We start from the raw sequence: 12,954 nt of genomic DNA, 5'->3' as shown, positions 1-12,954 counted from the left end.
GCGGAGCTGGGGTCAGCGAGGCCTGGGCCCGACCGCTCCTCATGGCCCGGGCCGCCGTCGGCCGCGGGGCTCTGGCCAAGCGGCCTGGGCGCTGCCGGGCAGAGGGCACCGCCGCCGTCACTGGGCGTCCCCGGAGCTACCCGCGCGCCTGGCAGTGGTGCAGGGCCGGGGCCGCGCCATCCCCGCAGGTGCGACCGCCTCGGCTCGGTGCGCCCGCGGCGCTGCTGTGTGGCGGCCGCCGCCCTGGAATCCGCACAGCCGCGGTGGCAGCGCCTGCCTGCTTCGCTGGAGCGCCTAACGCACGCGCGCGCGCCGGCCGCTCCGCGCCGACTACCGGCCCAGGGCGACGTCAGCGCGTCTTGTAGGACGACGCGCCCCAGGCCTGCTCCCTCCGCCGAGAAAAGGAGTGCGCGCTCCGGGACGCGGCGCCAGGCACCGGGGCGAGTCCACCGTCGCTGAAGCGAGTTGCCGAGTGGGTGAGGACACAGCTGGTTAGTTACCGGCGGCTGCGGACTCGGCTCCGGCGCCTGGGCTGGCTGGAGCCTGCCCCGCCCTGACCTGAAGCCGCCCTCTAAGGGGCGGATCTTGAACTCCGGCCCGGGGGAGTCGCTGCTGTGCTGAAGACACCGAGGGTCTGTCTAGTGCAGACAACAACAACAAAAAACAACAACAAAAAACCAAAACAAAGCTCCAAGGACACGCCTTCCAATCCAGAAGGCTGCTAGACTTCCCACTGAAGGGATACAGGATACAGTCTGACAGGGATCTGCGCCTTTTCCAAGAGGGGAGGGGGCTAGACTTCTGTGGGAGGTTCAGACCTCCTTTGAGAGATTGTCTGGTTATCCAATACTGTGTGCCTTTCTAAAGAAAACCGTCTACCAGTTTTCCTCAGCCTCCCCACCCCCACCCCACCCCCCCGCCCTTTGATGATTGTTCAGGTGACAAATAATTGTCAACTTTTGCTCAAGAAAGTATCTTACAAAATCATGGTAAATAACATGGGTGACCCTGTAGCTTAGTTTTTTGGGATGCTGTTGTCCAGTTATCTCAGTTTCATCACCTGTCCCTGAAACCCATCTCTCTTTTCAACAGATTTTACTTTTATGTGTAATGGTATTTTGCCGAGGATGGTATCAGTCCCCTGAGACTGGAATTACAGCTGGCTGTGAGCCACCATGTAGGTGCTAGGAATCAACTCGGGTCCTCTGGAAGAGTAGTAGCCAGTGCTCTCAACCACTGTGCCATCTCTCCAACACCCCTGAAACTCATCTTGACAACCAGGTAGAAACCCTAAAAACCTTCCACTTTGAGACAACTCAGGGATCTAAAAGCAATGTCTCTTAGTCAATTTTCTGTTCCTAAGGACACAATACCACAGACTCAATAAGTCCATATTCCATTGTCAGAACAAAATGCCCCAGGTTGGGCACTTTATGAAGTAATGAGATTTACTTAGGTCACAACTTTGGAGGCTGAAACTCCAAACAGCAAAGCGCCAGCTCTGACAAGGGGCTAGTAGAGAAAGGCTTCACAGGGGACTATGGAACAGAGAGAGATCACACCGCCAAGAAGCCAGAGTGTGGGAAGAGACTCGGGCGTGGCTCTTTTATAACAACCCTGGAAAGAAATGGTATCCGGGAGACCTACATTAATCCCTTTCATGGACACTGCCCGTGATGATCTCTCAATTCAACTCCCTTCCGACCACACACTGAAGACCAATCATCCAGTGCAAAAAACTTTGAGGGACACAAACCATAGCAATAAATTATAAAAGTTTATTTTGGCTTGTAGTTCTTGCCCGCAGTGGAGGGGCTGTATCTGGTGATGGCTGTCTTGCTGGCAGAGTCATGAAGTGGCGCAAGGTACCACGAGGCACCCTCAGATGAGATCCAGGGACTACTGAGAGGACCTGGGCAAACCTCAACCTTTTTCTCTCCATGTTGAGGATCAAACCCAGGATCTCACACATGCTAAGTGAAGTGCTCTCACCCTGAGTTATGTATTTATTGTGATTTTGCTGGCTTACATGAAGGCCAGAGGATAACTTGCAGGAGTCAGTTTTCTCCCTCCACCATGTGGGACCCAGAGATGGAACTCAAGTGGACAGACTTGGCGACACGGTAAGCACCTTCATCCTGTCAGATAAGTCGTCTCACGGGCCCTAACTACTTTTATAGTAGACTCACTCTGAAGGCAACATATTAGTCAAATAATCTCATGAGTGGATTTGTCTGTTCATGAGGACAGTCCCATAGTCACCCCTCACAGACCCTGGTCCTGGTCCAAATCTCCTGTTTGAGGAGGAACAGACTATACTCAGACCGTGGCACCTTTCTTCCTTCAACCATCAAAGTGTGGGGCTTTGGATTCCCGCTTCCCCAAATGCTCGCTTCTATCCTTATAGAAAAAAACTGGCCCAGGCGGTTGTGTTCAACACCAAAATTAGCCTTCAGAAGCTGAGGGCAAATTAAACAACACTACACTTGCATTTTTTAAAAAAAAAAAATGGAGTGGATTCCTTACCTCACTGAAAGACTGCAGTTTATCTCTAAATGGGAACACTTCAGAAGATGTAGGTTTAACATGATGGCACTCAGTGAATGGAAGATCTTTGGTTCTGAGAGGCTGTTGGACCTTGTACCAGTTCCTCAACTTTCCAATCTACAGTTCCTTCATCTGTAATTTGGGAATAAAGACAGCCACTATTTGCCTGGGCTGCTTGGAGGAGTAAATAACAGGAGCGGGAGAGACCACTCAGCAGTTAAGAGACTGTAAGACTCTTGCGAGTGGATCCAAGTTCAGTTCCCAGCACCCACACCAGGGGACTCGCAGCTGCCTATGTCTTCAGTTCAGGGGATCAGATGTTCTTTTTTAGCTTTTGCAGGCACACACACGCACGTGCGCTCACACACACACACACATATGCACACACGCGCGCATGCGCTCTCGCACACACACAGAATAAAATATTGGGGAATGAATTCAAAATTCAAAGTATAACTGTTTGGAGTATATCTAGTATATGCAAAGTCGTATTTAAAGATTGTTTAAAAGTAAAGTATCAAAGCCAACTTTATGCAGCATCTCCCCAACACAGACTGGGGCCCTCAGGATTCCCCCCTTTTCCAACCACTCCCCAGGTAGTTTTTGAGTGAACTGAGCCCAAATGTTTTAGCTTCATAGCTAGACCCACCAAGGGCAGTTTACTAACCTGGAGTGGTTGCGATCTATAAACTTCGAAGAGACAATGAGTGTGCAGTATCTGAGTGCAGGGAAGCAATGGGGGAATGTGATCGTATTGCTTGTCAACCTGATAGGATAGGCATCACTTAGTAGACAAAACTCTAGGCACACCAGTGAAGGAACTTTTAGGTTAGAATAGGGTTATTGATGGGAGGTGACTACTCTCAAATGGGCAGCACTGTTTCCTGGATTGCAAAAAAAGGGGGTAGGCAGCAAGGCACAAGAGTTCATCACTCTCTGCTTCCCGACTAAAGATGCCACGTGAGAAAGGCTTTACGTAGCTCCCAGTTCTAGGCTACAGTCTATCATGGCAGGGAAGTTGCGGCAGAGGGAGCCTGAGGAAGCTATTCAGTCACACATTGCATCCACATTGGAAAGCAGAAAGCTCGGATACATGCGGCCAGCTCGATTTCTCCTTTTACTCAGTGCGGGACTGTCCATTTCAGTCCTCCCACATCAAAGGCTCAAAGGCGTGCCCCCGAAGCCCATCTCCCAGGTGACCCCCGATTATGCCAAGTCGACAGCTAACGCCGCGGCAGGTTGCTTTTGTCAGGGTATTTTACCACAGCAATAGGAAAGTCACTAATCCAGGGTGGAGATGACACGGCTGGCGTGGGGCTGGCAGCAGCTCTCACAGTGTGTGACGGCAGCCGGACCAAAGAACACAGAGAACCCACCCTGTACCCAGAACAGCCAGCTTCAGTGCGGCGTCCTGAGTTGTTTCCTTTGGCCTCCGTACTCTCCAGGAGCAGCACAGAGCCTTCCTGCTGCTTACCTCCCTGTCCAGATGAGGCCACACTGGCCGGCCGAATGCACTGCGGACACACATCTTTATCTTTGCCTTCATCTGGGTTGCAAATCACAACCCGTGAAAGTCCTAGCGAAGATCCTCTAAATTCCCAGCATTAGCCAGTCATCACTATGACAAAGACCCAGCAACATACTTCAAAGGGCAGAGGTTTATGTTTAACTCCTGGTTTTCAAGATTCTACTTGGTGGGTGGCTGGCTGGCTCTATTGTTTCTCGATGAAGCAGAGCATTCTGGTGGAAGGGTGTGGAAGCAAAGCTTCGTACTTCATGCACTGAGAAACATGGAAAGGAAAGGAAGGACCAGGGACAGTCCTCACAACTGTGTGTCCAGTGAGCTCCTCATTCTAAACATCGAGTTCCCATAACCTCTTAGTAATACCCCCAAGCTATAAATCCGTCAACAGACCAAGCAATTGATTAGGCTGGAGTTCTTATTACTCAACTGACACTCAATGATTAGATCTAGCTGGAAACCAGTCCATCAACACAGGAGAATTAAGATGTCTGTATATACATTCCCACATTAGGACATTTCAAAAGTGTCAACAAGCCACTTCTGGGTTCTTATTGTGAAACTTCATCACGCCTGTATCCACAGGCCGAACATAAGCAGCTTGCACATACTGTAGTGATCTTTTGTTTATGTTTTAACAGGAGTGATAAGGCTGGGTGGAGAGAGGAATATAAGGCGGAAGGGGACAGGAGCTCAGGGAAGTCTGAGGCTTGGTGGAGACAGATGGAGTCTGGAGATGCAGTCTAAGGACAGGATCGCCCCTTCAGTCTGAGCAATGGTAGAGGTAAAGGAACTCTCTAGTGGCTGGCCTCTCTGCTTCTGTGATCTTCAGCATTAAGCCCTGTATCTGACTCTGGGTTTTTATTATTATGACCAATTAGAATTCATGCTACAACATATAGTTTGACCTTGAGGTTCATGATTTTAAAACGTGGGTGGGGATAAAAGCAGGAGAAATTTTGCTAAGGGGATGTTTAATTAGGACTATGTAGGTAGCAACTAACAGAGGCTGGATGTGAAGAAGTTAAATGAAGGCAGCCTAGGAGCCAAGGGATGGCTTAGAAGGAACGGTGCTTACTGCCAAGTCTGATAACCGGAAGTCAATGCCCTAAACCTGAAAGGTGGAAGGAAAGGACTCATCTAACTCCTATGGATTGTCCTTTGACCTCCATGTGCATATGGTAGCATATGAGTGCTCCCACACACATATACACATACTCTCTCACACAAAATAATGTCAACTTTTGCTCACCCATTTTTGTTTCTCTCCCCCACTAAATGCTGGTGTAATCCCAGCACTTGGGAGGTGGGGCCCAGAGGATTAGGAAAAGAGTTCAAGACCATCTTGGCCTACGTGACCCTCTTGTGTCCATCCTCCAGTTGCTGGAATTACAGGAAAATGCCACTATGCCCAGCATAAACAAATCTTATAAAATGATATTAGTAATCAACTTCAGTCTAGCAAAATACAGATACAATGTTGACATTGTGTTGTAGGGATGGGACCTGCTTGTTTGTCCTAGCCGCCCACGAGCTTAGCCCCAAAATAACCACATAGAAACTGTATTCACTAAAACATTGTTTGACTCATTAGCTCTAGTTTCTTATTGGCTAATTCTTACATCTTAATTTAATCCGTTTCTACTAATCTGTATGTCGCCATGTGGCAGGGGCTTACCGGGAAGATTCTAACCAGGCAGAGGATCCATGGCTTCTCCCTGACTCTGCTTTCTTCCTCCCAGCATTCAGTTCTGTTTTCCATGCCTACCTAAGTTCTGCCCTATCAAAAGGTCAAGGCAGTTTATTCATTAACCAATGAAAGCAACACATAAACAGAAGGGCCTCCTACACCAACATTATATCTGTAGGGTGTGACTTGTCTGCTTGGTATGCATGGCACCCTAGAGCAAATCCTCAATGAAGCCAGGTATGGGAGCACATGATTTTAGACCCAGCACTCAAGAAGTAGAGACAGGTGGATCTCTGTGAATTAGAGGCCAGCCTGATCTACACAGCAAGTTTCAGGACAGTCAGGACTACATAGAGAGACCCTCTCTTAAAAAGCAAAAATAACAAAAAAAACCCTATAAACATAACATATAAATAAAACAATAATTTGAGTATTTCATCTCACAATACAAGTGGCATACTTTTACCACTGCCATATTTGTTAGCTCAAAAAAATATCTGTTTCACAAGACAGGCAATGTTTTCATAATGGTTTAAATAAAGAATACTTGAGCCGGGCTGTATTGGCACATGCCTTTAATCCCAGCACTTGGGAGGCAGAGGAAGGTGAATCCCTGTGAGTTCGAGGCCAGCCTGGTATACAAGAGCTAGTTCCAGGACAGATAGGACTATTACACAGGGAAACCCTGTCTAAAAAAACAAACAAAAAAAAATAAGAAGAATATTTGCAAACAAACATCATTGGATACATTTTTTTAAAAAATTTTTTAAAATCAAGACACATTTAAAAGACCATATTCCCCAAATAAACTATTTGAAATATCAAAATTTCTAAACAATAAGTATTTTTAGTGATACATAAAAGAAAATGGGAGATGATGGGCTTGCAAGTCCCAGAGTGAGAGATTGCTCACTTGAGACCTCTGCTGTACAGAAACCCCCACATGAAGCATCTTCAATGTGTCTGTCTGGGAGGGAAAAACCTTCCACCAAAGACTTGGGGTTTATATTAAATTAAGGACATTGAACAAGACAGGAAATGACAGGAAACTTCAAGCCCAACTGTCAAAGACAGACGGTTCCAGCTCACTCACTTGAGTTTCTCTGAAGGTCAGAGGGTTGCTGAAGATACTTTAAAAGAACCGGGGATAGAGGAAAAAAGATAAGGTTGAAGTTCATCAGGAACTAACGTGTATGGGTGGTGTTGTTTAACTGTTTAGTTTTCCCCCTTCCTCTCAATTGTATTTTTACTTTTGAAAATAGTTTATTTGTAATGTTATATTCAAAATGGAACTCAAAACAGGCACTGTACAATCTGGTCCTTTAAATTTCAGTGTTGAGTATTAATTATCTTCTCTTCTTACTGAGCTGCTGTTTGGTGGTCAGACCACAGTCTCTCCTCCATATTTCCTTCTCCTTTGAAAAATTACAACAGAGAGGCCACAATTTTCAAAACTGTATATTTCCAGCTTCATGGTGACCAGGAAGGTCCCCTGGAGTGTGTTCCCAGGGACCCTCTAACTGGCCCTGGAGCTCTAGTACAACTGCTCACTCCTTGGCTAGAATTTTCAGTGGGAGATGGAAGATGCCATAGAAACAAACCCTGGAAAAAATGAATGTTCCCCAAACTGAAGCTGCTTTTAAAGCCTGAAGGCCTGAACCCAAAGAGTTTGACATCATGATGCCAGCGATGGCTAAGACAAATGACTAACTCCAAAGATAGCTTCACTGAAGAGAAAAATGTTTTATTTTCTATTTTTTCTAGCTTTTTGAGAATTTAGTACACTACGTTTTGATCACATTAGCCCTCCCTCCCCCAGCTCCTCCAGATCTACCCTTCTTCACCTCCCTTCACACCCAACCAGCAGCTATCAGCCACCAATTGTTCCTCTGCTAGAAGTAGAAATGTGTGCCCAGTGTCCCTCTTCATGTTGGGATTTGGTCTTGCTTGGGGATGTGGAGGTCTTGTGCATGCTGTCACAGCTTCATGTGTGCGCTGCCCTGCTGTGTAGAACACACTGTTCCTTATAGTCACCCACCTCTCTGGCTCTTACACTCGTTCCATGCCCTCTTCTGCAATGGTCCCTGAGTCTTTGGGTGGGGGTGTGTGACATCTATTCTGGGCAGAACGTTTCAAAGTCTCTTATTCTCTTTATCTAGGCCAATTGTGGGTTCTGTGTTCATCATCATCTACTGCACACAGAGCTTCTCTGATAAGGGTTTTGAAACGTTCTAGCATAAAGTGGAGGTCCAGAGGGCAAAAAGCATTTAAAAGTTAAGTCTTGTCAAAGGGCTGGGTTTGACAGTTAAGAACACTGCTGCTCTTGCAGGGGACCTGAGTTTGGTACCAAGCACCTACATCAGGCAGCTTACAGTTCCAGCTCCTGGGGATCTGATATCCTCTTCTGGACTTTTGAGGCACTATACTCACATGTACATTCCCACACACAGACACAGATATGTAACCCTGTCAGAAGATGCCAGCAAAGTTCTATCTTTATCAGTTTAAAAAGTGATAAGCTGGGTGGTAATGGCTCATGTCTTTAATCCTAGCACTCGGAAGCAGAGGCAAGTCAATCTCTGAGAGCTCGAGGACAGCCAGGCCACCTAGAGAAACTCTGTCTTGAAAAGCAAAACAAAATCATTATTTATGTAGAAGTGTCTACAAAATAACATTATCTTTTAATTTTACTTGGCATGGTGGTATGAGAGGTCCTTCTGTCTATTTGTTGCTTTCATTGGTTAATGAATAAAGAAACTGTCTTGGTCTATTGATAGGGCAGAACTTAGGTAGGCAGGGAAAACTAAATGGAATGCTGGGAAGAAGGAAGGTAGAGGGAAGATGGCATGAAGCCGCTGGAGATAGATGTTGGGAATTTTACCCGGTAAGACACAGCCATGTGGCAATACACGGAATAATAGAAATGGGTTAAATGAATATGTAAGAGTTAGCCAATAATAAGTTAGAGCTAATGGGTAAAGCAGTGATTTAATTAATACAGTTTCTGTGTGGTTATTTTGGTTCTGGGCAGTTGAGATAAGCAAGCGGCTCCTTGCAACAGTTTGGGATATGGATTTAGGGACATTGTACCAGTTTAATTAAAATAAACACTATTTGTAGGGAGAAAAGAGAAAGAAAAATAGAAACATTTCAAATTTAAAAAAATTAAGCATGCTATTGTTTAGTTTAAAAATGACAAACCATTTTTAGTAATAATTTGTTAGAATTTTAAAAAATAAAACATATGCCATCAAAATATGTAAAAATCTTTATTTAGGCTTTGTGGCACAGTCCAGTGATACCAGAAGACCAGCCTGAGAGATAAAGTGAAACCTTGTCTTAAAATAAACAATAGAGAGGGGCTCAGTGGTTAAGAGCACTTCTTGCTCTTGCAGGGGGAGCAGAGTTTGGTTCCTGGCTTATAATCATTTCTAACTCTAGTTCCAGGGATCTGGGGCCATTTTTTTGGACCTCTGTGGGCATTAGGCATACATGTGCATACATGCAATGAGGCAGGAAAAACACTGATAAATATGATAACTCATAAGGAGGGCACTTGTTTAGCGTGCACAACACCCTAGCATCAATCCTTAGCACATATATCTACATTTATCTTACAAAACAAAGATCTACTGAAATGATCAAACAGCTTCCAAGGTTCAGTTCTCTGAATGTAGACATTGAGGGCGTACCACCACTGGATGAGGGTAAAAACAGAAATGAACTGAGGTAAAACCTATGACAAGCTTGACCAAATGAGAACCTTCCAAGCAGAAAGTTCTGAAGCAAAAACCTGAGAGCCTGCTGGGCACAGTGGTGCGCACCTTCACTCCTAGCACTGGAAGGCAGAGACAGGCCACACTAAAGAGTTCCGGGTCCGCCTGGTCTGTATACTGAGTTCCAGGACAGTCAGGGCTACACAGAGAAACCCTGTCTTGAAAAACAAAACAAAACAAAAAAGCAAGTCAGTTGTTGTTCAGCACTGAGCCCATATCTGTAATGAGTTTTTTTCTGTGCTGCCAGCCAGATCCCAAATAATGACATGGAGACTTCTTACTGTGAAAGCTTGGCTCACAGATTAGGCTTTCCTCACTAGCTCTTATAACTTCATTAACCCATATTTTTATTAATCTACATTCTACCACGTGGCTTTTACCTCTTTCCCATTCTGTGTCCGACTTATTTCCGTGCCTCCATGACCTCTTCCTAGACTCATCTTCTATTTCCTCTCTCTCCTACATCTCCTGCCTAGGCACTGGCCACTCAGCTCTCCATTAAACCAATCACAGCACTGTATCTTCCCACAGTGTACAAACATTCCACAGCACATCTCCTAATGGCTGGGTGTCGCTGCTGCCTGATGCTGAGGTCCTGAAGAAGCTGAAAGCTGTGGCCCGATGATGTAGCAGCTCCTTGCTCTAAGGGAGTCTATATAGCACATCTCTGAGGCTATTATGTCAATTGGAAAACTTCTAGGGCAGGCTGTAATTTTCCACCATTACCATGCCATATCTATTATTTCACATTAAATATTTATTTGTTGTCTTTTTTTTTTCCAAGACAAGGTTTCTCTGTGCAACAGCCTTGACTATTGTGTGAGATTTTACTCTTTTGGTTTTTTGAGGGGTCCACCAACTAGTTCCCAAATAAATCACACACGGAAGTGAGGCTTATTCTTAGTTATGAATGTCTGGCCTTAGTTTGGCTTGTTTCTTGCCCGCTTTTCGTAACTTAAATTAACCTGTTTACCTTTTGCCTCTGGGATTTTATCTTTCGCTATTTTGTACACCTTTGTTTACTTCTTTCTCGGTGGTTTGCTGTGTAGCTGGGCACCTGGCCCCTGAGGTCCTCCTCTCCTTGCTCTCTTGTTGGTCTTCTTTCCCTCATTCTCGGTTGGTTCTCCTTCTGTTTATTCTCTCTGCCTGCCAGCCCTGCCTTTCCTTGCTCCTGCCTCACTATTGGCCATTCAGCTCTTTATTAAGACCATCAGGTGTTTTAGACAGGCAAAAAATCACAGCTTCACAGAGATAAACAAATACAGCGTAAACAAAAGTCACACACCTGAAAGTAATATTCCTCAACACTGTTCTGGAACTCATGCTGTAAACCAGGCTGACCTCGAACTCAGAGACAAGCCTGCTTCTGCTTCCTGAGTGCTGGGATGAAAGGTGAGCATCACCACCTAGCCTTTTTTAAAAAAAAATTATTATTATTATTATTATTATTATTATTATATTTTGAGAAAGGATCTTTAAAGTAGTCCTGGCTGTTCTGTAGAGCAAGCTGGTCTCAAACTCACAAAGATCCATCTGTTTCTGCCTTGGACATACTCAAACATACAGACCTGTGAAGTGGAGCTTCGTGTGGTGGTATATACTTGCAGCACCAGTACTGGGGAGGCTGGGGAAGGAAGATTATAAGGTCCAGGTTACCCAGAGCTACACAGCAAGACCCTGTCTCAGTAACTCCAAAATACGTTATTTTCATCATAATTTTATTTTTTAAGACAGGGTTTCTCTGTGTACCACCCCTGGCTGTTCTGAAACTGGATTTGTAGACTATGCAGGCTGGCCTCAAACTCAGAGATGTCTCTGCTTCCTGAATGCTGGGATTAAAAATGTGAGCCTTTACTGCCTGGCAAAACCATAAAATTAAAGTGGTTAAAAAAGCTTATAGATTTTGAGGAATCCTGGGGGCCTCAAGATGGTACCAGAGGTTGTGTGAAGTCAAATATGTTTTCATAGCAGTAGAGACAAATAAACTGCCTTTTTATTGGGCCAATATCTGAGATGAAAGCATAAAAGAAGTGGTTTGTGAAACTCCTGGCTCCTTGAGAGAAACCTGGATGAACAGAACTCAGTGGGCACCATTATATAATTTGCAAGTAAGCCAGGAGAAAACACCAGCGTCAGTTTTTTCTGTTTCTTTTGTGCAGCAGAAACAACTACTAAGTTGAGGAAAATCTCAGCCCTCAAGTACATGTTTCTGCTTGCTTTGTTTATGTGCGTTGGTGTTTTGCCTGCATTCATATCTATGTGAGGGTGTCGGGTCACCTGGAATTGGAGTTACAAACAGCTCTGAGCTACCTTGTAGAATTGAACCCAGGTCCTCTGGAAGAGCAGCCAGTACTACTAACTGCTGAGCCATCTCTCCAGTCCCTAAGTACACGTATTTTAACATCAATTGATAAAAGGGAAGTCCACATACAGCCCTTCCGCATGCCTTGGCTGTCACTTGCCCACCACTTCCATAGAACACCATTTCTAATGGCAAGGACAGCTGCTAAGCTGGCACTCAGACCTGTTATACATTTCAGTTTATATTCATGTAGGTCCTCCCAACCCCGAGACAAGCCTCGCTATATAGCCCAGGTTGGCCTCAAATTCACAATATAGCCCAGGTTAGCTTTGAATTCTCAAGACTTTAGCTTTCCCTTTCCTCTCTGGGTCTCTCTGTCACCTGTAGAAACAGATAATGTGGAGGCTACTGCTGGCAGAGAAAAAAGTCTAATGAACTGAGAAATATTTGCTGATAGAGTCTACAAGTCCTAATAATACTTTTTTTTTTTTTTTTATAAAGGATGATGCCAGGCAGTGGTTGGTGCAGGCCTTTAATCCCAGCACTCGGGAAGCAGAGGCAGGCAGATCTCTGTGAGTTCGAGGCCAGCCTGGTCTACAGAAAGAGTTCCAGGACAGTAAGGGCTACACAGAGAAACCCTGTCTTAGGAAACAAATGAACGGACAAGGATGATGCTGGTCTGGTGAGGCACGCCTGTCTCTCCAGAACTTGGGGGCGAAAGCAAAACAAGTCTGAGGCCAGCATGCACTGAGAGAAACGTGTCTCAAGCACCCACACCCACGAAGTGAGGCCCTCTTGAAGGTACTTTGTTTCAAGGAAAGGCTGTTGAATAATCATATCTTCTTTTTTGTTTTGTACTCTCTCTGTCTCTCTCTCTCTGTGTATGTGTGTAGGCAGGGTCTCACTATATAGTCTTGGCTCTGGCCTGAAACTTGACACGTAGACCAGGTTGACCTTGATCCTCTACCTTCCAAGTTCTGGGATCAAAGGTACATGCCACCAAGTCAGCCACAATTTTCTTTTCTTATCCCTCAAGCATCTCTTTCTAGTGCAGACCCACTGGCTGGCTAATCGGGATTGACTTACAGTTGTGTAACTGCCAAATGGACAAACCCAT

The sequence above is a fragment of the Myodes glareolus genome, chromosome 9 (genome assembly GCF_982192425.1).
Source record: "Myodes glareolus chromosome 9, mMyoGla1.1, whole genome shotgun sequence".
NCBI classification, from domain to species: Eukaryota; Metazoa; Chordata; class Mammalia; order Rodentia; family Cricetidae; genus Myodes; species Myodes glareolus.
This window is presented reverse-complemented; position numbering follows the sequence as displayed.